This window comes from Pseudorasbora parva, chromosome 21, assembly GCF_024679245.1.
Source record: "Pseudorasbora parva isolate DD20220531a chromosome 21, ASM2467924v1, whole genome shotgun sequence".
Classification (NCBI taxonomy): domain Eukaryota; kingdom Metazoa; phylum Chordata; class Actinopteri; order Cypriniformes; family Gobionidae; genus Pseudorasbora; species Pseudorasbora parva.
Genome location: NC_090192.1, coordinates 30,151,886 through 30,178,870, shown reverse-complemented (window position 1 = coordinate 30,178,870; position 26,985 = coordinate 30,151,886). Strand labels below are relative to the sequence as shown.

The 26,985-nt window shown below is 39.1% G+C and overlaps 1 protein-coding gene across 3 annotated transcripts in view; it reads right to left on the bottom strand.

Moving 5' to 3' along the window:
* rbfox3a (RNA binding fox-1 homolog 3a) overlaps positions 1 to 26,985 on the bottom strand; it is a 526,601-nt gene that overhangs the window by 346,269 nt on the left and 153,347 nt on the right. For all 3 annotated transcript variants that reach the window (XM_067430370.1, XM_067430367.1, XM_067430369.1), the window contains exon 3: positions 19,904 to 19,955. The gene's annotated coding sequence lies outside the window, so the exon portion shown is untranslated. The remainder of the gene's footprint in view (positions 1 to 19,903; positions 19,956 to 26,985) is intronic.

The window sequence follows — 26,985 nt, the reverse complement described above, 5'->3', positions numbered from 1 at the left end:
AGTCGCAGCGGACAGGCGCCGAATGCCGCCACTGGTGTGTGTACACTCATTGAAAACTCGAATTTTAAATACGTGGCGCAGTCCCGAAGCTCAGCGCCCTTAAAGGGGTCGAACACCAGATGTGAAGCTCAGCGCCGCGCCACGTCTTTCAAATATTAAGCACACCCATATTGCCAAAATTGTATGATCCTAGTTTTATAACACCCAGGAAGATTTGACTGTGAGATCGGTGGTCAAATTTGGCTCCGCATATCAATGCATCAAATCTTCGACTATTCGGTGTATACACACACTGACCAGCCACTTTATTACACCAGTTCAACTGCTCATTAAAGCTAATATCTAACCAGCCAATCACATGGCAGCAACTCAACTCATTTAGGAATGTAGACATGGTCAAGAAGATTTGCAGAAGTTCAAACTGAGCATTATAATGGGGAAGAAAGGAAATAAGTTACTTTGAATGTGATGGCCTGTGCTGAGTATTTCAGAAACTCGAGGGTTTACAGAGAATGTTCAGAAAAAGGAAAAATATCAATTGAATGGCAGTTCTGCCTTGTTGGTGCCAAAAGTCTGGGGTTTTAGAGAATGGCCAGACTGGTTTGCTGATAGAAAGGCAACAGTCACTAAAAATAACCACTTAAACAACCGAGGTATGCAGTAGGGCATCTCTGAACGCAAAACACGTTGAACCTTCAAGCAGATGGGCTACAGCAGCAGAAGACTACACTGGGTGCCACACCTGTCAGCTAAGAACAGGAAACTGAGGCTACAATTTGCAGAGGCTCACCAAAATTGGACATTAGAAGATTGTCTGATGAGTCATGATTCCTGCTGCGACATTCAGATGGTAGGGTCAGAATTTGGCGTAAACAACATGAAAGCATAGATCCATCCTGCCTTGTATCAATGGTTCAGGCTGGTGGTGTGGGGAATGTTTTGGAGCCTAAAGGAGCCCAAAATGGGGCATTGTTTAAACATAGCCTACCATGGTATTTTTGCTGCCCATGTCCATTCCTTTAAAACCACAGTTCCAGCTGAATAATGTGCCATGTCGCAAAGCACAAACTGGGCTGCATTTCCCAAAAGCATTGTAAGCCTAACTAGATCGTTAAACCGTTGTCACCAATGAGCTTTCTAATCAGCTTAACTTACAATGCTTTTGAGAAATGCAACCTTTGTTTCTTAAACCTGAAAATAAGTTCACTATACTCAAATGGCCTCACCAGATCTCAATCCAATAGAGACCTTTGGGAATGGTGATATATATATATATATATATATATATATATATATATATATATATATATATATATATATATATAGTGTGTGTGTGTGAAAAGATGGATCTCAAAATAATACAGTCATTGCTGGAGAGGGTTCAAACATGCAAAAGATGTTGGAAAACTGAAGCATGTTAGCCTGACAAGCCAGACCCACATCAAGATGTTTGGTCTGGAAACTCACCATAGACAGGGCTTAATCCGAGGGGTGGGATAAACAGTTGTCTTTCAAACTCCCTCTGCACGCAATTGGATAGAGCTACCACCAACCAGAGCAACGAAGGTGAAGCAGAGCTAGCTGATAGATTAAACATTCGCCGTATCCGGTCAGCAAAACCCCGAACACATCTTCCCTTTTTAAAAATGACTTTTTTTGTTCTTTTCTCAGAGAAAAGCTTAACTCCAAGTCTTCCAGAGTCGCGGTCAAAGCTGATTCGAAAGACCGCCGCCGTTCGCCAGTTTCTGTTTACTAGAAGCATGCAAATGCAACTCGGCCGTCGTCATTATGGCCCTGCCCACCGACTCTATACACGATGTGATTGGCCCGGCAAGAGTTAGGGGAATACAGCTCAGAAGGGTATTGAGAGTTCCTAGACGACACTTGCGGGCAGATTAAATTTGCTGCCGCTAGGGTGCGTCTAGATTTCTAGGCCAGAAGCATGTGCAGGACCTGGAGGATTTTTCTGAAGAACACTGAGCAGTTTAACTTCTCAGGACAAACAAGGGACTCATGAACAACCATTAAAAAACAAAACAAAAAATGCAGTGGATCACTTAGGGAATGACACAGTATTGAGAATCAATAGGTTCATAAACTTTTGAACGGGGTGATTTTTATGTAAAATATCTTATTCAGGAGGGTACTAAATAAAAGATTACAATACATTTTGTATGATCTCACTTATTTAGTTAAAATTATTCTCATTTTCACAGATTCTGTAAGCGATTCACATACTTTTTTTTTGCAACTGTATGACATAGTCATCTATCACATTTGCTAAAAAAAATTGTTTGCAGTAGCTCTGTGGTGTTATTTTATTTCTGAATCCTCCATTTTAGCATTCTTAAAAAAACAGTTTAAGTTTGTTATATTAGGTATCATCGCTTCCTCTAGTCAATGTCATCGGTTAAAGTGGTAATGCCCTCGAGTGCAGCAAGGGCACTGCCTCCGTCCCTGCACCAAATACATATCTACTACACATTTACATGACAACCAGATGCTATTTTAATTGGTCCATTAAAAATTACTAAGTCAAGATTTGAACTTGTGAACCGTTGCAAGAAATATTCCTCTGAGCCACAACTTCTCATATTCAGGTAAGGGGCTGAGCCCCCTAAGGCTGAAATCCTAGAATCGCCCCCGGCCATAAGCCATCAGAAACGAGCGAGGGACCGAGTTTTAGTCTCGCAGAAGGTTCAGTCGAGTACCCAGCAGGAGATCTGCACCCACAGCAGGACTCTGAGCAAAATGTGAAATTTCAGACAGAATTACAGCTGCCTCCAACTCTGTGTACAGAGCAATTCAGCACAGCTCATCTGGGAGAGGAGCAATTATCCTACGGGGAAGGGCTGAGTCTTTTCCCAGCCTCTATTCACACCATGCCCTGAGGAATTCCTGTAGTCTGCCTTCACACCAACACCAGAGCCGCTGGATCTCACTGGAAAGCAACGGGAGCTTTTGTTGTGGTGGATTCAGATTTGATGCACGCAACTCTTTTTAAGATGCGGTGTCAAATGATTTACTGGAGTCAGCTTAAAAGAGAAAATGAGTGCTCGCGAGTCTCTGGTGTATAACCAGCTCCTGTTTAGACTCTAGCAAACTTCACAAACATGATAAAGCCCACTCTTTAAATGGTACCGTATCTAAGCACACTCTTAAAATAGAATATGTGCTGTTGGCAAAAAGAGCCATATGGAGAAAGAATGAGAAAGGAGAGGGACAAGACAAAATGAGAGGTGAATGGGAGAGGAGAGGAAATGTTTATAGCTCAGAGGTTACCTTTTCATAGTTATGGAGATTTCTCATTTTTCAGATTTTCTCCTAAGAAGGAATAAAAAAATGTATATAGACAACTGTTGGCATAAATGAAGAGTATGGAGCTAGTGTAACGTAGGGTAGGTAGTAAGAGCTCTGCAGGTAAACCTCACTCCCCTGCCCTCGAGAGGTGCATAAGCGACTGATGCTTGTGAATGCGGCCTTCAGCATCATTGTTAGGCAACGTGGGGGAGAGGACGCTGGCGTTGTCTGTTCGCCGCTTCTCCACCCACAACAAATCATGTTAATGTACTATTAGATTTACATTTTATTTTATTTCCTTATGTTTGTGACTAGTCTAACAGTCAGAGCTACAATTGGGACTGTTGCTGATTGCTGGCAGCCACTGAGAGGTCGTTGTTCGTCGTTTCGCCGTTTTCAACCGCTTCTCTAATGTTTACGTTTGAATTGCTGCGGTTGGTTTCTGGTTTGGAGGACATTTGATGTTTCTCACCGCGGGTGCTCACTGGTGGTCTCCCTTGGGCTTAAGCTGCATGGTGGCTGAAGTTTGCACCGCGCTAGCGTCATCCGGGCTCTCGTCGGCGGCGTCCGGCATGATGTTGGGATGTTCTGCTTCTCGGCTGCGCCGCTGTTCCGTCCTGCATTGCGACCGTGGAGCGACATCTGCGCCGGCCCCGGTGTGTCCACAGAAGTGCCCGGAGGAATGTTCTGCCTCTTGCATGGTGCTGCAGCGATCCCCATCGTTTGAATCATCATGAAGAAGACCCATCATCTGGTCTTCAGCTGTCGTGCCTCGGCGATGTCATCGGGACACTGCCGCTGGGAGAAATCTGAAACATGGAGTGGACCACAGTGTGCTGCGGAGCTAACAGAGACTTCCACCATCAGCTGTTTTCTGTCCACCATCAGCTCTGTTTCTGTTCACCATCAGCTCTGTTTCTGTTCACCATTAGCTCTGTTTCTGTTCTGTTTTCTGTGTTGGTTGATTGTTTGTAGTATTCTATATTTTTACTTGTTATTCATTTTTTGTTGTTATTCCCCCCCCCCCCCTTTTGTTGCACTTTGAGATTCTTCGGAATGAAAAGTGCATTATAAATAAAATCTATTATTATTATTATTATTATTATTATTGTTAGCACGTCTGCCTCCCATGCTGGAAATGACGATTTAAGTCCCACTCAGAGAAGGGTGAATAAGCCCAGAGTGGACACCTTGGTGCTGTGTCCCTGATGGGAGTAAGATTTTTTTATTTAAACATATTTTTTTTGGGGGGGGGGGGGGGGGATTAACAGACGCGCACTAGCAACTGACGCTAGTGACAGCGGCCTTTAGGAGTCCTTGTTAGCATGCCCACCTCCCGTGCTGGAAATGTCAGTTCAAGCCTCACTCAAAGCAGGTGAGTAGGACCATAGTGGTTACACTAGCTCTACAATTAAAATGAATAATGTGGTCTGGTACTGTCCCAGACAAATGTTTTAGGTCAAAATAAGCGATACTTATTTACTTACAAATATTTAGTAACCAAACACTTGGTATATTTTTAAATCTGAATAGAGTTTGAGACAATGCTGAGATGTCTTCTGCAACTCTAGGGATAACATGATTGATTACTGCCGTCTTTTTCTAAGAGAAACATCTGAGAAGCAGAATAAGTAAACTCTAAATTTGCTCTGATTGCTATCTAGAAGAAAAAAATTGATGAAATATAATTAGATTTTTCTTCCTGTAGACCTTAGTCAGTTTAGAGCCATATTTCATATTTGACAGGAAGGAAAAAATGCTTTGAGGGACAGCATACAGTGTATGTTCAATGGATTGTACTGTTGTTTAACAACATATCGATTGTTTAGCCGATGAAACATCTTACTGAAAAAGAAAAAAATAATCTCACCAGACAAAAGAGGAGAGTTCATGAAACGTCTCCATATTAAGAATGCAAGATACAAGTGATAATTGTTGACATAACGAAAGCTGTAATCATAATTTGGAATAATTCGGCCTTTGAAGTATTTGGTTTGAAGTCAAAATGAGATCTGACTTTTTGATGGAAGACTTGTATCTTGGCAATTCTGAGCATAGTTTTCTTTTGAAACTCTAGAAGAGAGACTATGTGAGAATACTAAGGTTTTCATTTCTCAGGAAACATGGAGGTCTCAGCTATGTTTTACAGAGGTAGCTACCTTTCCCCTAAAATGCATAAGCAGGAATAACAAAAAAAGACAGAAAATTGTTGACATACAGCACTCTGAAATCAATGTGGATTATTTATTCCCGGAAGAATTTCATCAAACATGTTTCAGGTCATTTTCTTAGAAAACTAATGGAGATGTATGTGAGAATACCAGCATCTTTTTTTCTCGAGTGCAAAGATTTCCGACAAAAGAGTCCATTTAATCTCATTACTGCCTCAGAGAAACAATTAAGATCTCATCTGTGATTTTTCTTTCCTGAGTGGAGAGAAGGGAAATGTGAAGAGAAGAATGGAGAGATGAAGAGAGGGCATGATAATGTAGTCATGCTGGGATGTGTTCGGGTAAAGCCAGCATAAGTCAAACTTCGCCGAGCGTCTCGGCAGCGAGTTCAATTACAAGTTGGTGCTGAAGGTCAGATATTGTAGTTCAAGTGATACAATGTGCAAAGATGGATGGGCCTGCTGATAATATTTAACTAAGTAATCTCACAGTACAGTGAGAGCTTGTTTAAAGAGCACATATCCTTGGAAACCCTTGGCTCAGCGAGGCCTCTTATTATAGACCATCGGCGCGGATGTCCCTCAAACATTAACTCCCGTTACTTATGCAGTCTGCAGAGTCTCCGACAAATATCCCATCAAAATGAAAGGATGTAGTCTTACTGTGATGAAACAAGCTGGTAAAGATGAGGAGGGGTTGGCTACCGCTGTAAGAGTTGTAGAAAACCCTTTGTTGTATAAGTGCCTCATTTAAAAGTTTCCCCAATTTTAAAGTGAAAAAGACCTTCCCTCCGTACTTAGAAAAAAAAAAGAGTACGAAATGAAGTGCAAGGCGTGACAGACACACGGCTGAGCTGCTTTACAAGTTACTCGCAGCTATGCTTGATGAAAAAACACGGCCCGTGAAATGACACAAAAGGTATGCCGCCGTCGAAACCCCCTTTCATGCAGCGAATACAGAAAGAGAGCTGCCGTAGAGTGATCAGTGCCTCGCTGTGAATAGTCTACTGTCATCAGCCTGCCTGCGCTTAGGAAAAAGATCTGTCAGCCCTTATCAACGCACAATCACAAAGAGACATTAAAATACATCATCTGAACTACTTCAGCTTTTTACACCACTCTGTGTTTCTCTACACAATCAAGCACATTTCCCACATCACACTTATATGGCCTTTATGCTATTGTGAAGAAACTGAACTGAATGAGCCGGGGCTTTTTATTCACGTGGCACACGCAAATTTCCCTGACTGCTCGATATAATGGAATATGAAGTACAACTCATTACTCATACTGTAAGGAATCATTTCTGGGCAGAGAATAGGGATAGCATTGAAATCTGTCATCTCTCAAGTTGATGATTTCTGTAATTTCTTAAAAAAGGTTTCTTTTTTTAGTTTTTACCAAGAAATGTTGATTTTGGCTAGATACAATGCTCAAAGTGGAAAAAAAAATCAGTGTCAGTACTTCTCTTCTCTAGCGTATTTATGCAAAGATGCCAAAAATACAGCATAATAAAATGAATTTTTTTTTACATTATACATTTGAGTTAAATATGCATTGTCAGCTGTATGTGCGTATATACTAAGTTCCCACATTTACTTGCAGTCTGTCGATTTCAATAACATTTTAAAGGGTTACTTCAGCGATTAGCATATGGCTTTGTATGAGTAGAAACCCTGGAGTATAATCAAATTCATTCACATCTCAACGGACAATATGTACCAAATGCAATGCTGAAAGTCACAATCTAGGCTAGCAAGAGCAACAGGACCAAAATACTGTAAACATTTATAAATAGTGCAGAATTGCAGACTGGTGACTCCCGGCCCACTCTGAGAAAAGTTTAGCTCTTGCCAACCAATTTGTTTTTATTAGTTTGACTTTAGACTGATGCCACATCACTTTAAACTCTTTAAAGTATAGCAACAGCGCAAGTAACTATGCCTAAAAACTTGTCATACTGCACAGCATGCAACATACGAGACATATTGTAAACCCACTTGAATGCAATGAGGTCCATCCACCCTTCCTGAAGACAGAAAACACATCAATCTCTCCACCGCTCAGCTGACTAATTTTCGTCCCACCACAAACTTCTAGAGCAGAACAGACTTTTGTCCCTGAAGCAACAACAAAAACTTTTTCAGAAAAGATCACAACATAAAAAGCCCACACATTCTCTGACTAAGAACCGCCCAGGTATATTCTATCAAAGGGAATTGTTGCCAAAATCCTCTTCAGTTAAGAGACGGAGAGGACTGTTTCACTCACATCAAAGGCTACTGTGGAGTTATGTTTCTGCACTCTTTAATTCTGCAGGGCAAGACGCGATTTTATTTGTATTTAAAGTTTTGGGGAACAAAAAAGTTGATGCAATTGGCATCAGATATCTTACACATTTTTGCTCATCTAGTGGAATCGCCCTACCGAGCATATTAGATGCAATTATACAGGGCTTTTAATACCAACCATAAAATTATATGGTTAGCCATTTACAGTTGCAAACAACTGCCAGTGGTGCAGGGATGATATCAAAACCCAGATGACTAATTTGCCCTGGTTCACTCGAGATTTTCCTGTTTTTTTTTTGTTTAGTTTTTTTTTTAATTGTGAATTATATAAACTGCACACATTCACACCCCAAACAATCTTATGAAGTAATTATTAGAAACATGCGTTTCCAAAAATAAACATAACGGCTTCATTCACGTTTTCAATATGGGTGTGTGTCATTTACACTGTAGAACGAAAAGTCAAAGTTTCGTCAAGTTATGTTCACCACAGGCTTTGGGTCAGAGTTTGGACCACGCGATCATACCAAGGCCCCGTCCACACGAATACGCATTTAGCTGTAGCCTATACATATACATTTTGTACCGTATCAGCATTTCGTCCACATTTATCCGGCGTTTTGGAAGCATGAATCCGATATTTTCTGAAACCGGGTCCCAGAGGGTAGGTGTAGGAGTTAATAAAACACATCTGTTAAGTAGCAAATGTATTTATTGTTATTTTATCGTAAGATTTTGCCTCACATCACTGCTATACCCCCTTTTAGCCACAACTCTTCTTCTCCGTTTTTAGTGTATTTCTGTGGCAGAATTACAGCGGCACACACTGGCCTGGCATGTATACTACATCGTTTTGAGTCGGTTTCATTGCTCTCGTGTTTATGCAGATATTTCTTGAAACAAGGATTAAAAAAAAGATCAGATTGGGAAAGCTCTGGCTTCGTGTGGACATCCAAGAGTGAAAAGACCCTTAAATAAGATGAGAGTCTCACTGCTCTGATCTATTAAGGTTGACCAGAGAAAGGTGCTCACTGCAAAACAACTTTAATAGCTACTAAACTAGTTGAGTAAATATCTGCAACTGTGAGTGCATTTTGGCCGTATGCTCCAGCCAGTGATCTATGCGGGCGTCGCCGTGTGTCCTTGCTGTATAGATTCATTCAGTGAAATAAGAGATAGAGCCACTCTCATTTTATGGTGGCTATTTTATAATAAAGTCATATGGTTGGACATTGTGATCCTTTCAAATTGGCCCATCTGGAATGTCTCAGTGCCAGCCAGAGGTCATACTATTACATTTAGCCACTGGTTTTACTATATCTGATATTGCACCTCATCTGTCTGTGAGGGGTGAAAGATGTGATTTCTTCCTGAGAATTCTTTTCATTATCATGACATTTTCCCCTCTGTTTAAATAAATGCATGAATATAACGGCAGAGCTCTGTGAATTCTACTTTGTACTCCTTTTAAACCTAAAAATATCTTTCTGTAGAGCAGTATGCAGACCTGTAGAGAGGTCAAATTGCATGCATTGTACAGTATTATTAGTAGAACATTATTTTCTTCAAAGGAATGTGTCCTCAATGGCATTAAACACATTCCACAAAATACATATTATATAGCTCCTTTATAAAAATGAAAACAAATTAATAGTCAGCAAGGATGCAATAAATGTACTAAAAGTGACAGTAAAGACTTTTACACTGTTACAAAAATAATGTTCTTTTGAACTGTCTATTCATCAAAGAATCCTCAAAAAGTTTCCAAGCAGTCAGTTTCCAAAATATTAAGCTGTTTGAACAAAAAAATTCTTGAGCAGCAAATCAGCATATTAGAGTGATTTCTGAAGGATCGTGTGACACTGAAGAGAGAGTAATGTTGCGGAAAATTCAGCTTTGCCATCACAGGGAAAATATTAGGGGGAAAAAAGTTGTTTTAAATAGCAAAATATTTTATTACTGTATTTTTTTAATGCAGCCTCTGTGAGCATAAGAGAACACACACAAGCACGGGCGCACGCACGCGCACACACACACACACATACACACCACCTGACACCTAAAAAGCTTCAGTGGTAATTTAAATTTATCTTGGATGCACTACTTGCTTTAAGTCTCAGTTTATTCTTTTTGCCCTCAGAATCATTAATACTACCACCACTGCCTAGAAAACTGCTTTTAAAAAGGAGTTATGGAATGTCCCGATGACTTTTATAATGGCCTCTGAGATGAAAAAGCGGAATTCCCTTTTCATAAGCCATATTATGCACAAACCTTGATCTTGAATTTGGTATAGCACACCTTTGCCTCACGCAAATACTGAAGCAGAGTGCCTACAAACCCATAAGTAGTTACATATTTAAAGCGACCTCTGTTTCAAGGTTACAGCTTGGAAGGTAGAAAAAAAAGGGAAAAGAAAAAAGCAATTTCACATTTAATATTTGGTCTGTTGTGCTTATGAGTGCGTGTGTGTGTGTGTGTGTCTGTCTATAGAAACATACAACACCCCCTTTTGGAGACAGGAGCCCTCAGGGTCCTCTGACGAAGCGCACACGTTGAGTTAAAAGACTTGGAGGTGGGGGGATTTCAAAGCCTCCCCTGCAGACATGCTCCAGCTTTGTGCATTTTAATGGCGAGATATTCAAATCTCCTAGTCTGCCATCCCTCACCCTCATTTCTCCATCAGTCCATGCAGGGCGCTTCTGTCTGCAGCTAATGGGATGCCATGTACGCAAGGAAAGGGCTTATTTGGGGAGGTCTCTGCCTCCTTGAGGTTAAAGGACCTTGAAATTTGCTTTCTTTTCATTCTTTTTTTCTTTCTTAACTGAATGAACTTGGATAATTAAATGGAATAAAATACATTAAAATAACGTAATAATGGTAAGAGGAAAATTGGAGAGGTTCACTAGTCATTCCCCACAGCTGTGCAGGCTATTAACAGCAGTATCAAGGCATTCTTGCGTGAAACCTAGAAGCTGCTTGCAATAAGAGTTAACAACACTCCCACTGTAAGTCTCCTGCAATGTCTTTGGTAAACAAGGAAATTAAAAATATGCACATAAACCCAAGTATTATTAGATGATATTTCCTCACTGCCACTTGCTATATGAGCTGAATCAAAGCAGACTCTGTGATTTGTTTGCCTAATATTGTAATTCACAGAAGTGTTAACCAAGTAAAAGTGCATTTGAGTGTTAATTTGTTAGGGGTCTCTAGGGATTTGAGGCCTTAAAGGCTTCATGTATCTTTGTTCAAACCACCATGCAATCAAAATCAAATACATTGCTGAACAATATCCAATAACTTTCTATATATTCTATAAGATGTTTTCTTAGATTTTCAATTGACAATTTTATGATTGGTTTCTGTACTACAAACACTTGGATTACGATATCATGGATATCATATGCATTATTCATATTTATTTTTATGAAAATAACCCAAGATGGATTGCTTACACATACAAACCCATATATTATATTGCAGTCATTTGTTTATTGTCTTCACGATTCATCAGTCAAAACCTTTGTCTGGTATTTCCTGCAATGTCATATGTTGTTAGAAATCAGTTTTGAACTTTCTGTAAGAAAAGCCCTCCAGCTTCTATTATGAATTAAACATACATTACATGAGTGTTTAACACTCCATAATTGCCATTCATTTGGGATAAGAATAAAACAGGTAATGCATTCGGTCATGCATTGTCTTTTTGAATTAAAAACTAGATTTATTAACATTGACCCATGAAATTATTCTACAAAAATCACTTCAATGGACTATAATGTAATTCTAAACTTAACAAAGCTGACAAAACATTGACCAAGAAAACAAAAATGGACAATCTAACTCAAAAATGCACTAATACACTAAAGGCCATGGTTAAAATACTATTCCAGTCATTATTCAACTACATTTATATTTGTATTCCAATCTCTTCTTCTGTCTATACTGCTGTTTTATGTAATATGCAGTACATTAACATGCAATATCACCACTTGGACACTTTAATTGTTAGGACCTAAACAAATGCACTAAATAAGAGTTTAATGTGAATACTAAGTGTTCAACTGTACTGTATACTCTAGAGTTTATTTATTTTTGTGGTTATAGGTATGTATTGAAAACATAATTTAGGAGCAGCACTCCTAATTTCATTGTATGCAAATACAAAGACAAGAAAAGCTTCCAATTGAATTCAATTTCAATTTCAATTTCAATCCAATTTAATTCAATTCAATTCAATTCTGATTCAATTCAATCACTCTGACTTCCTTTTTCAATCGGAAAAACTTCAAGCCAATTCATGTGGACAAAGACAAAGTTGTGGGCCTCCTTCACAACTGCTAAATGACAAATGAAGGGCTCCGGGACCCTCCCTTTAGTATAATTAGGGACCATTTGAAAAGGGCTGGGGTATACATTGACCTTCTAGTAAAGGGAGGAGAAAAAACAGGAGGTATAATCTAATAGTTGCAAATTGTTGATGCATATATTAAACATAATAGCGTTGGCCGTTCGCCCTGTACTGTTTCCCATGTGGAAATGGCCTGACTGGGCTACAGATCAGTGGATGAACAGAGTTCACTTGGCATCTGTTTGATCAAAGTTTCCACACCAAAGATCTGGCATTGTAATCGCATCGGGTTGGGCCACTGCGGAATGTGACTTCGAAATCAAATACGAGCCACTGGGTTCCAGCATCACGGAGGATAAGAGCTGCACGTTCTATGCTGAAGGACATCGCAAATTCTTTTACATTACCATGATAATAAAGAGAAAGGCTTCCAGTTGCTACCATTAAGGCAAGCAACAAATATATCATCCAGCTCGCTGCGTTCTAAAGAGTGGGCATGATGGCCTGGCCCTAAATTGACCCTCACTTCTCCCATATCAGAACATGCATAAATACCTGGGGCAGCAGGAAAGAGGAAAGCTATTAATCAACGGACACGGGGACTCAGATCTGGAACGGCTTTAAATCCAATAGGAGATTCCTTTCAGATGTTTAAAGCCCAACGGTTTAATATCCCCGCCATCCCCAAGTGGGTAATTGTTTCGCCGCCGCAGACAGAGAAACTGTCGATCAAGTCTCGCTTGACCTTGTTTCTGTGTCTGTACTGACCTCCGGAAATGTAAAGCAAAGATCATATCACATAAAAAGCAATACTCCCACAAACGGGCCCCAAGCTGCAAATTGATTCTGCTGCCATGGAATTCACTCCCATCTCAGAGAAGCAGAGGAAGGGGGGTGTTAGAAAGGGGTCTCCTTCCGCAGCATTCATCCTTTTTCTGCAGATATCTGTCCTGTGTGTCAGCTCGCAGATTTTTATCGTTATGAAAAGGCACTCTGCATATGCTGGTGGAGCTTGTGCTGGTGACAGATAGCAGAGGGACAAATAAGACGGCGACTTCAGCTGCCGGTGTTTAACACATTTCCTCTGTCGTGGCGCTGATAGCAGGTTCAATTGTCTGCGGTAATAGGCCGTAGGGAGCGAGAGTCACCGTGGCTACATTGCCCAAAGCGGGCCATGGAGATCGTCTCAGGAGACCGCCGCCCCCTTTCTCCCGACGAGAAGCCAGCAGACAAGATGGTTATCCCCACACTGTCCGAAAGCCACTGTTGTCTATTAAATCCCCTAAATTGAATTTAAAAGAGTCTCAGATTACGTTAGAAAGTCTGCAGATGTCCTTGCAATGGACCAGGGACCAGTGACCCATAGCCTAATTAAAATTCAAGCTGAAAAAAAGTTGTACTTTGATCAAATCAAACTTTAATTAGCTCAGATAACCCCAAGCTACCTCCAAAACATTACCAACTGGAGGAATCGAGGACATTCTTCTGGAAAATTCATCATCCACAGGAGATGTGCTATAATATGCACAAAGGAGAATATTTCGGCACAATTAGCATCAACTTTAGGAACAAGCATCAATAACGGCCATTTTACACAAATCAGAATAAGGTGACTAACCTTTGGTACATTATCATTGTCCGCCCCTTTTGCACAGACCGATGTCAAAGGTCCTGCTAGCCAGAGGTATCGGCAAAATCAAATTCCCCCAACCTTTTGGATCACTCGAGTCGGTGCTAAATAATTGATGTGACCATTGAGACCGGTGGCAGTGGCGGCTGCAGTGATTTGATTTTGGAGCCAGTCTGAATGGGTTCAAGATCTTTACAGACACCCCGTGGAGGGCCAGTGAGAAATGTCAATCGCACCTCATCTACAGATGGGGGCTTCTCTGCTACACAGAGAGAGCGGCAATCTCCAGGCAATCTGCAGCAAGTTCACCATCCACATTTAATGAGTCACACACACACACACACACACACACACACACACACACACACACACACACACACACACACACACACACACACACACACACACACACACACACACACACACACACACACACACACACACACACACACACACACACACACACACACAGCTAGAGTTGTAGAACAAAGAGGCAATCAGTTGTAACTCTGACAAGTGTCAACTACACTGCAACTCTGGCATCGAAGAAGATTTCCTTGAAAATATGAAAGAAAAGAGAGTAATGTTGTAATGTTGCGGTTTAAGCATGAAAAAAAAAATTTGGCCTATATTGATAGGATAGCATCTTGCAGTTGATGGAGATTTGTGGGATGCACATCCAGGGCATGAAGCTCCCATTCCACCACATCCCAAAGATCATCTATTGGGTTGAGATCTGGTGACTGTGGGGGCCATTTTAGGACAGTGAACTCATTGCCATGTTCAAGAAACCAATTTTAAATGATTCAAGCTTTGTGACATGGTGCATTATCCTGCGGGAAGTAGCTATCAGAGGATGGGTACATGGTGGTCATAAAGGGATGGACATGGTCAGAAACAATGGTACCCGGTGGGGTCTTCTGCTGTTGTAGCCCATCCGCCTCAAGGTTGTGCGTGTTGCGGCTTTACAAATGCTTTGCTGCATACCTCAGTTGTAACGAGTAGTTATTTCAGTCAAAGTTGCTCTTTTATCAGCTTGAATCAGTCGGCCCATTCTCCTCTAGCATCAACAAGGCATTTTCGCCCACAGGACTGCGGCATACTGGATGTTTTTCCCTTTTCAAACCATTCTTAAATTTCCCTCACACCATTCACCACACCTAGAAATGGTAACTGAGTATTTACCAATGTGAAATACTCAGAAAGGCCCGTCTTGCACCAACAACCATGCCACGCTCAAAATTGCTTAAATCACCTTTCTTTCCCATTTTGATATTCAGTTTAGAGTTCAGGAGATTGTCTTGACCAGGACCACATCCCTAAATGCATTGAAGCAACTGCCATGTGATTGGTTGATTAGATAATTGCATTCATGAGAAATTGAACAGGTGTTCCTAATAATCCTTTAGGTGAGTATATATGTATATATATATATATATATATATATATATATATATATATATATATATATATATATATATATATATATATATATATATATATATATATATATATATATATATATATATATATATATATATATATTCAAGCATTAAAACTTTTTCTACAAGACCCAGAATACAAAATCAAGACTTTGTAAAGGGGCTTAATTGGTCTTCTTTAAAACATAAATGAACTACACATTTTATCATAATGAGCAAAGAGCAAAAACTGTCTGGGTTAAATGTTTTTTCATCTGCTTTAGTATCCCATCACATATGTTGAGAGTGTCACACAAATTTATAAATCTAATGAAATGGAACAGACATGTTGTCTTGCAGATTTATTTCATGTTACTTTATGAAACTTCCATATGTTCTGCTGTGGATCTGACAAACTAGAATTGTCACGCTCGCACGGTTCATTTCTCGGCCGGCGTGATGAGTAACGCCACCCTTGTAATTCTTTTCAGGTATTCTGTCAAATTCCGCACTAGCAGACAAGCCATTCACAAACACCTGGGATTTGAGCGTTCTGACTGGCAGAGGCTAACTTAATCATCTATAATTGGTGGAGTGGTTCTCATTTATAGTGACTGACAGCATCGATCTGTCTCAAAGGTAAGCCATCAGGCCTAATAAATAAAGGAAAAGAAACAAGTAGTCACATTCCAAATGAGCAGAAAAACGGCAACATGACACAATGTAAAAATGAGACCGGCATCATATCTTATTGAGGAGCAAGTCTAATCCCCAGAAAGAGAGAGGCTAGATATCGATGTGCATGATATTAAATTTAAAAATCTTGGGACCTTAAATAATTTAAGCGTGAAAGATCACAGAGTATTTGATCTAGTCTCTGTATCAAAACTACATTACACAAGGCAAAAACTGTGACAGAGCCTCAAAAAGAGAACTTTACACTGTCTCGCAGCAGAAATGTCATAACATGAGGGTTTGTGAGATGCTAGAGGGGTGCTAGTGGTGCATGGATTCGCTCTCTAAAGATTTCAGAGAGGTATGTGCTGCTCGCACATATGGCAGAATACACACAGATAGGATATTATGTGTAGCTGCCTGTGAGAGAAAATCAAGCATTTGTTATGATCACATTGTGTGAAAGCTATTGCAAGTAAATCTGCATCTATTGTCAAAGCTGTGGCCTGGAGGTTAGCATGCATTACAGTTGTGCTGTATGCAAAAGATAAATTTCATCAGTAGCCCGAGGCTATTTATCTGTTGCCTGAAGTATCGATACCGTGGTAACAGAGCTTGTATCACATCAAAGCCCAACAAAAAAAAATGCATGAGTTGAGCAATATTGTTTGCATCAGTGACTTAAGTTTGAATTCACTTGCAACACTGAACTCTCTCCAGAGTTAAGTAAAGAGTAGAGAAATGGCAGTGTGTGTGTGTGTGTGTATATATATATATATATATATATATATAGGGATATATTAGGGATGCCACAATACTCAATATAATATTGAACCGTTCGGTAGGTCATTCATGGTTCAATACGCGCTTTTGAATTGCGTTTTTTTCAGTTTTGAATTTAATTAATTATAAAATATTTATCTCAGTTTATTTCGGCTCTGTTTAAGTGTGCCTGTGTGTCTACGCGCTGATATGAGCAAATATCCAATCATATGCACTAAAGTTAGGGGGTGTTTAGCCACGTTTTAAAGCCTTGCCGGTTAAACATTTCATTCGCCTTTAACATGTGATTACTGGACTAAGTATACTATAGTTTTAATGCACTAATACTGTCAAACACAACATATATAAACACAGTCAGTTATGTCTAAAGTGAAAGTAAAATTGCGTGTCTGTATGAGATGTGAGCAGGTCTTAGCAGCGCAGAATAGTGATTGTGAACGCTTGTCCTTAAAGGGAAAGTTCCCCTCTAAAATTATAGAGTTTTAGAGGTATTAAAATAGACACACACAAAAAAAATCACTCACTGCTCTTGAATAAAGTAATAATACAGTAACTTTCAATCAATGTATATTGTATATTGAAGACTATGTAGTTTTAATTGTAGCCTACATTAATTCATTCAATTTCATACTTAAATGCTACTGTACATCTTTGAGCTGCCACTGTAAATCTTTATATATTTATTTTAAATTATTCAATACACTAGGAATGTGTACAAGTGTCTTTTTAAGTAAAGTTTTAAGTTTAAGTAAGTTTTTTTTTTCAAAGTCTTTTACGTAAAATAAAGAATTGAGTATTACATTAAAAACAATTTCTCCTTAACCTTTTTCTGTTCCTGTCGCCTAAGAATAGAATAGCAAAAAAAAAAAAAACGAACCGGAAACCGTGGTTAAAAAACGAGGTATGTATTGAACTGTGGCCTAACTATATTGTTGCATTCCTAATATATATATATATATATATATATATATATATATATATATATATATATATATATATATATATATATATATATATATATATATATGTATATGTATATGTATATGTATATGTATATGCATATATATATATATTTAAATATATGAATCTGCCTTTGACTAAAAACTAATTAGAAGAGATCAAAGGCGTCAGAAAGCTGCAACACAACCAATTATACATCTGGTTCATTTGACAATAAAAAAAAATCTCAACCTCACAGCCAAAAGCAGATATTCGCTGCAGATACACTGTACTTTTTCCACACAAAAAGCTTGGATGCATTTTGTCCGGTTCCACAGTGCTCAGAAAAGCTCTAGGCAAAATACATGACCAGAGTAGGTTACTAGTTTGTTTCACGATTAAACCTCTGCGATACTATCACTGAGCCTTGGGGATCTTTTTAGCGAAGGACTGCCTCCGGAAACAATGTTTTGTCTGTACAGATTAACCAGCGGAGCATCTCTCGGCCAAATTCACCTTGAAAGCCCTGTGACTCCCGAGCAGAGTTCGAGGAGAATTCCACCTTTCCAGTCCTCTTCCTCGCTCTGTGTCATCAGGCCTGAGCTTTGGGCCAGAGTGTGTCCCTTCCCCTTCAATACACCACGTTTCAATGGCCATCCAAGTCATGCGCAAGAGCCCAGCTCTGAGCAATGACTAACAAATTTGTTGAGGAGTAAGTAATGTTAGGTTTGCTGACATTGGCAAGCCTTGCCACACTCTCAGACTGCAGAGAAAAGCAAAAGATAAATTATAAGCCTCACACATATATCTTTGTTTCTCAGTTTTTATTGTATGCATTGAATCAATAGCACTATTTGAAGGTTTATTATGATACAAGACACTTTCCTTTTTCTAAGGAATAACAGCAGTCTGCTTGAGGTTAGATAGTCTTATCCTTACTCAGCACTTCCAGTCCAACTTTCTTTAGTTGTGTTCTGTGACGTTAGGCGTAATATCTTCTCGAACAGCTCAATTTATGCTTAACAAAGCGGTAACTCTTTACAAAGAGGCTCTCTGTGTTAAAATTAGGCATACATATATTCATAATACTGGATTAGTGTTCGTTTCTACATATGCTAATGCAAGTTTCACATTCCAGTTGTGTAAATTAATCAGATATTATGAACATGAATTAACAAAGAAGTGCATTTATAAATTAACATTAATCTAGATTAATAAATGCTGTACATCTGGTTCATCTGACAATAAAAAACAGCCAACAGCAGATATTCGATTTGAAACAGCCAGTGATACTCAGCAAGGCTTCAGTATGTTTTTCCACACGGATTCCACAGTGCTCAGAGAAACTGTTCTTAGTCCATGATACCTAATGCATTAACTAATGTTAACCAATTGAACCTTTTAAAGCTGCCTTCGCATTCCTTACACATCACTGTTGACAAAGATAAATGAGTCTATGATTTATTATATTGAAAAGACAACTATAAGAAAGACTTTGCATGAAGAATCTCACCTTAATTCTTCATGCATATTTACACCAATCAGACACAGTGTTTCCTTTGCTTTCAGCCTGTCGGTGAATTAAGACCGACTGCCATTAATTCACCACCCTGTGTGTTTATCACCTGCAGGCCTTGTCTAAAAAGTGCTGTCCTAAATTGGCAGTTAGCAGATAAAGGTATTTTGTCATGGGGCAGGATTTGTAATTTCAAGGTATACTAAATTATACAAATATTAAGGAATGTGAAAATTTCGGGGAGAAAAAAACAGCATGTGTATAAATGTGAACGCCTCAAGCTTTGCTCTGTAATAGAATCTTGGACTTTTCCTACATAAATTGAAGGATATAATTCAAATGAGCTGAAGCATTTTAAGGTCAAAGGAATATTAAATTTATGCAGCACAGACATAAATTGTCTGAGAAAAAAAAAAGAAACTATAGCACTTCCTACCTGCATGCAAACAATATTATGTTTACACTGACACAGGCCAAAGGGAATGGTGTGAATGTCTGTCAATTAGCGTAAAAAGATGAATGTATTTGATATATAATTAGGTTTAGCCTCTTTAAGCACCTGTTCAATGTTTCCACACACACAACTTTTACTGCTCCAGTCTAAAGAATCAATCTCGTAGAGCCCAACTCTCAAAACTCACACAAGAATCCTGCTCTCTCCTTCTCATTCTATCTCCATTTTTGTGCTTTTCTTTCCTATCATGCATCACACATTCGACTGTCCCCCTCCAAAACAGATAAGCGCAGAACGCGGAAAAAGCCAACCCCGACCACAAAATTCTCTACACGGTGCCGATCAGTAAAATTAGCATGACAATACTCACTGTGGGGAGAAGGGGGCAGTCGGAGCGTGGCAAGTCACTCTGTCCGATGAACCTGCATGGGTGGAAGAGCGGGAGAGAGAGAAAGAGAGAACAGTCAGCTGTGAAAGCACAGTTCAGAGAAGGGAGGGGTGATGAAGAGTCGGCACATACAGAAAAACACAAGAAAAGAATCTGAAACACAGAGGAGAACGAGGATGAAGCCGCTCGGTAGGAGAGAAACAGGGAGGCAGCAGAGGGAGGGGAACATGTGATGAGAATAAAAGACACGTGGGAAGATGCTGTACTTTTAAAAGTTCCACAAACGAATGGGAGAGTTTTCTTATTGTTATCCAGTCATGTGACACCACTGGGTGAACTAGATACCTTATTTAACCTCGCAGTTAGAGCATGATTGTTTACAGTAGCAATAGAACCAGGCAAATAATGAGCCTTATTGTGCTTTGCATTGCAATACAACATGTTTTTGCGGTTTTAATGATTTTTGGGTTTGCATTAATGAAATCACCCAGAAATTTAAATTGCAGCACTGTTATTCACCCTGGTGGGGTTTGAAATCCGTATATGCTGTTATACGCTTGTGAAACACAAGAAAAGACTTTTCAAAGAATCTTTATAGATATTTTCCATTTAACGTCATTCATGGTGATCACAGGTAAATGCCAAAAACCACCATAAAAGTTGTCTATATGATTTGTGCCTTCTGAAGTCTTCTGACGCTGCACAATAGCTTTGTTTAATGAACAGACCAAATTTGAAGTCAGTATTATCACTTTTCACCTGTGCTGCAGCCCTCAAAACCAATATTAGAGATGCACAATATATCAGGTAACTGCCAATAACTGCACATTTTTTATATTATTATCAATCCATTAAGAAAATGTGGCTGATATACAAACCCAATTCCTAAAAAGTTGGGACTCTGTTAGCCTAGAAATCTAGACGTACACTAGCAGCAGCAAATCTAATCTGCCGCGTGTCGTCTAGCAACTCTCAATACCTTCTGAACTGTAAAAAACAAAATCTGGTCAGGCCAATCACATCGTGTAGAGTCGGTGGGCGGGGCTTAACATAATGACGGCAGAGTTGAGCTTGCGTGTTACTATTAAACACAGAAGCTGGCGAAACGGAAAAGTCATTCTTAAAAAGGGAAGATGTGTTCGGAGTTTTGCCGACCGGATACAGCGAGAGTTTAATCTATCAGCTAGCGCCGCTCCACCTTCGTTGTTCTGGTGCAGAGGGAGTTTGAAAGACAACCATTTATCCCGCCCCTCAGATTGAGCCCTGAAAATGGTGAGTTTCCAGACCAAACATCTTGATGTGGGTCTGGCTTTTCAGGCTAGGACTCTATACAAATTGTGAATAAAAACAAAATGCAGTGATGATCAATATATTATTCAGAATACAACATAGATGACATATCAAATGTTTAAACTGAGAAAATGTATCATTTTAAGGAAAAAAAAAGTTGATTTTAAATTTCGTGGCATCAACACATCTCAAAAAAGTTGGAACAAGGCCCTGTTTACCACTGTGTGGCATCCCTTCTTCTTTTTATAACAGTCTGAAAACAGGAACGCTGTCCCATACTTGTCTAATACAGTCTTCTAGTTGCTCAACTGTCTTAGGTCGCATCATCTCTCATTCATTCTCAATGTATTCTCTTCTTTGTCGCATCTTCCTCTTTATGATGCAGCAAATGTTTTCTATGGGTGAAAGATCTGGACTGCAGGCTGGCAAATGCTTTACCCGGATCCTTCTTCTATACAGCCATGATGTTGTAATTGATGCAGTATGTGGTCTGGCATTGTCATGTTGGAAAATGCAAGGCCTTCCCTGAAAGAGATGACATCTGGATGGGAGCATATCTCATTCTAGAACTTGGATATACCTTTCAGCATTGATGGTGCCTTTCCAGATGTGTAAGCTGCCCATGCCACACACACTCATGCAACCCCATACCATCAGAGATGCAGGCTTCTGAACTGAGCGCTGATAACAACTTGGGTTGTCCTTGTCCTCTTGGACATGGCGTCAGAGTTTTCCAAAAAGAACTTTAAATTTTGATTTGTCTGACCACAGAACAGTTGGCCTCTTTGGCCAAGAGAAAACGCCTGCGCTTCTGGATCACCAACAATGTTTTCTGGAAGTATTATTGCTGACTGTTCCAACTTTTTTGGAATGTGTAGCAGCTCTCATGAAATCAAAAATGAGCCAATATTTGGCATGACATTTCAATATTTCTCACTTTAAACATCTGATATGTTATATATATTCTATTGTGAATAAAATATAAGTTTATGAGATTTGTAAATTATTGCATTCCTTTTTTTATAAAAATTTTGTACCGTGTCCCACATTTTTTGGAATCGGGTTTGTATTAAAGCTGAAAGATAATGTATTATTTTCTTGATATACTTCAGATGCGCAGTCCACCATGATGGTTTTGAATGGCTTGAGAAATGATTGGAATCACTTCGAAAAGAAACATACAGTTAAGTGAAACGTGCAGCGCAAGTCTGTAGAATATACAATTATAACGAGAACATGATTGTAAAAGAATGTTGATTTACAGCGTGTTTGTTGAGGAAAGAGCCCTTCCACAGAGTTACACCATGACCAAGCACAAGGTCAAAAATCCCTATCAAATATTTATGGTAAAGTTTTAACATTGTATGAACCACTTTCATGGAGCTTTTGTAGTGCTTTTTGTGTTCCATGGAAAAAAATAAAAGCACAGTTTTGGAACAACATGAGGTTAAGTTAAAATATTTTTTACAGTCTAGTGTTTGTCTTGAATATCTGAATATGTGTTTCAAAAGCTCTATCAGATCACTTTATCTCTGAACCGCTGATGAATAATGTACAAGCCACCTATTTTCTAAAGTAACACTGTCTAAAAGGTATGGAAACATTAACGTTGGTCAAGTTATTCTGAGAATATTTGTGGGCAAACATCAGTATTCATGCAATCTGGAATTTCTTCAGAGAGGCAAATGGTTTCCCCAAACATATTTTGCATCAGGTTCAAGCTGGTCAAGCAAATTCACCACACTGACCAACGGAAAGCTGCTTGGTTTGAAAGTGACTTCTGTGTGAGCTGTGCTTCATTCATCACTACACTATAGACAACGTACCTTTTTTTGCTTGTGAAATTTTGCTATTGCGACCGCACCAGTGAATAAAGTTTCAGATGAAGGTGTATATCTCCCATTGTGTTCTAATGAGGGAAAAACTGTGAAATACTGAAAATAGTGACGTGAGGCCAGTGCCTCCATGTGACTGTCACTGGGCAATTAGGCTGACAATAAGAAATTGAGGCAATCCACTGTAGGGCTGTCAACGAATATTCTAAATTCGAATATATATTCGAATAGTTTTTAAAAAACGAATTTCGAAGGTGAAAATTAATATTCAAATTTCAAAAAAAAAAAAAAAGGCTGAAAAAAATCCCCCGCCGCATTAGTGGAGGCGTGGCTGTCTGCTTTGCGAGTGAGTTTGCGCATGGGGGTTCAGGGACAGGTCACAGGAGTCGCACTGTCACTGCTGAAAGTGGACGCGTCTTGCAGGGAAGATGGCAGAAAGTGCAGAGCCCAACTCGACCGCAGCAGAGAAAGAGATTTTAACTAATAATCTAATAATCATAATCTAAAAAGCTATATCTGGAAGTACGTTGGATTTTGTTCGGTAGGAGGTAAAATTGTTGAGCTGCGAGATAAAGTTATATGCAAGCTATGTAAGATACAGTTAGCATACCATGCCTCATTTTATTTAACGTTATATAGAAACATTACTAAAATGTAGGCTACTGTACTGACTGAAGAGATATTGCATGAATAAAAGATAAATGCACTGCTTTCATTGGTGTGATTATTTACCATGTCGGTGAAAAGTTCCATGTTTACCACACCACAGCTTGCTCGGAGCGCTCAATATGCTGTAAAACTCCAATTAATATCAATAATATTTGTTTCAATCACTGAATGAAGCCTGCTATATTTGGGACAAGAGTCGCGAATCTCGCGACCTTAAATTGCTTGCACAAAACTCTTGATCAGCACTCAAAGTTTGTTCATTTAAACCGTTATCCGCAGTGAGGGCCAGAGAGAGAGAGAGAGAGAGAGAGAGAGAGAGAGACAGGTCTGCGCTCTGCGGTCTTGGCCATTAGCTAATTTATATATAATAATATAATAATTATATAAATTATAATAACAATCTACTTGTTTTTGTGTAAGTAATGCGTTGTCAAAAATGTATAAACTTAAATAGACTACCTATACAAGTAGTTAATGTCTCTTTGTATTAATTTGTCCTCTTATTGACGTAATGCGTGTCATTGACAAAATGCACACCCAGATGTTCGAACAGTTCGAATATTCGTGTTTGTTTTAGAGGGAATATTCAAACGTTATTTTTGAGCAATTTTGACAGCCCTAATCCACAGATCTGCATACAATGGTTAATAACTAATACAAGTTAACAACTCACCCACTTAGACACTACTTTCAGTCACATCAAGCTTAAAAAGACTTTTGAGAAAGCTGATTTTAAGGTTGTTAATTTAAAGATACATCTCACTACACTTTTTACAGAGGATTTGATGACTAATTATTGTCCTAATCAGTCGAGCACAGGTTAGTATTGGCAAACAAATTCTATAAGAAATGCTCTTTTTACAGTATATTGTAGTTAACATAAAAAAATGCATAATAGTACACTAACATAAACGCATTCAAACATAACATTTGTTGTGTATTGGTAAAAGCTGATCCATATGCATTAAACCACAAAATCTATGTAAACATCAAAAGGAACTGGAAAATGAATTTACATCAGAGAACCCCAAATGCAAAGAGAGAGTTTGCCTCCTCATTTCAGGAGTCCACAATGCAACACTGTTCTATCTGCTTCTCAGATGTGTGTGTCTCTCTCTCCTTCTCTCTTCAAGTGACAAAAGCAAGACCCCATTCCTAATCTGACCCCAAAACAGCAACGAAATCCCCCCGGCCTTATCATCCTCTGCCTGGGCTCTGTTCTCGCTCTTCTTTCATATTTCTTGCTTCTCTTTCTTTCTCTCTCTCTCTCTCTCTCTCTCTCTCTCTCTCTCTCTCTCTCTCTCTCTCTCTCTCTCTCTCTCTCTCTCTCTCTCTCTCTCTCTCTCTCTCTCTCTCTCTCTCTCTCTCTCTCTCTCTCTCTCTCTCTCTCTCTCTCTCTCTCTCTCTCTCTCTCTCTCTCCCTCTCTCTCTGTCACTCTCCATTGCATCCTCTCTCCCCAGTATAACCTCTTCCTCTGTCTGCTTCTCTCTGTAAACGGCTTTCAGCCGAGCAGAGATTACCTAGACCATGCTCTTCAGAGCAGCTTCAAAAAGGGTGCTCTGGGCTGCCAGCCTGGATAACACCCCCCTCCTCCTTCCGCCCGGGTGGAGAGAGGGGAAAGTCACGGGAAGAGTGGCTTGGAAAATGTTCGCAGAAGAAAAAAAAATAATAATAATACAGCGGATGCAGACAATGTCACACACATGCTACGCTCACGCAACGTTTGGGACTGACGAACATATTTACAAATGTGTGACTCCTGAATGGCTGTGTTCACACAACAGCTTAAAGGGTTAGTTCACCCAAAAATGAAAATTCTTTCATTAATTACTTACCCTAATGTCGTTCATCTTTGGAACATAATTAAGATATTTTTGTTGAAAACTCATGGCTCAAGACAGGCCTTCATTGACACCAATGTCATTTCCTCTCTCAAGACCCATAAAAGCCATTATAGCATAAAAGTTTTGAACGGTTGTGAATCAGCGTATTGATTCATGATTCGGAAGATGAACGGAGGTCTTTCGGTTGTCGAACGATATTAGGGTAAGTAATTATTGACAGAATTTGAGTTTTTAGGTGAACTAACCCTTTAAAGCTGCTTGAAACCGTGAATGCATAGTCAAAGTCAAGCTTAATTAACCAAAGGTTTTTAATTAAATTAAATTTCTTAGACTTATTATACAATTTGATGTTTTATAATAAACATCAAATTAATTACAGCTCCGTGAAAATGAATTATGCCTATCTCCGCGAGATGTGTAAGTTAAACGCAGAGATGAAAACAGCGCTCTGTCATCAGCATAATTCAGAGACTAGCACAAACATTCATTTTGATACCGTACTAGACGAGATTGACTCTTTTTTTGAATTTTTTTTAGAACTGTTTTAGAATAGTTAAAATTAAGAACTGCTCTAATGGGAGACAGCAACAAAACTCACTCCCATATCCAGCCACAAGTCCTGCAAATCACTTTGTTTTTAGTAGAAAGTTGTCACTTGGGTGCAGCTGTGTGAACACAGACACTGTGGGAACAATAAAAATGAATTAACTGTGAACTTTACTACTGTACATGTAACTCAGGGGTATGCGGCCCATATAAGCTGCAAATGCTCTGCATACCCAAGCCATTTGAGAGAATGGACTCACTAATTTACTAACACTAAATTAATATAAATTTCCTTTTAATTTGATGTGGAACACAGAGCTTACATAATAAAATGCTGGTAATCCGTCATTTATTTATTTGCCAAACGACTGTCATTTTCTTTAATTCTGCGCCAGTTATAGAGGGTTTCGGTTAAGCATTGCATTGTTTCAACTTTTTTAAATTTAAATTTATTATACTATTAATTTTCTGAGGATTACATTCAGTCTATTCCTAAGTGCTGCTATTTAAAGCTTGTTGAACTTTGCCAGCATGCCAGTCTCACTTAGTTTTGATATGCACCTGCTGAGATGATGATTTGCTATAAACAATTCCAAAACACGTTTGTACTCCTTTGACTCGCATTACAGTTTGACACATCGGGGCATTAACATGATGCATGCTTGATTTATTTGCTGTGAAATGCATCATGTGAGATTCATAAAGAAAGCAGTAATTGTGAAATTGCCTTGATAATTGCACCTATGCAACTGTGTGAAAAAAGTACATGCACACGTTAAAAAAGTGGTACATTTCCCTGACATTATTATCATGACCCTTCCAAATAAGGCAAAACAGAGCATTACATCCTAGGGACAATTTATTGGGTTGTAAATGGAC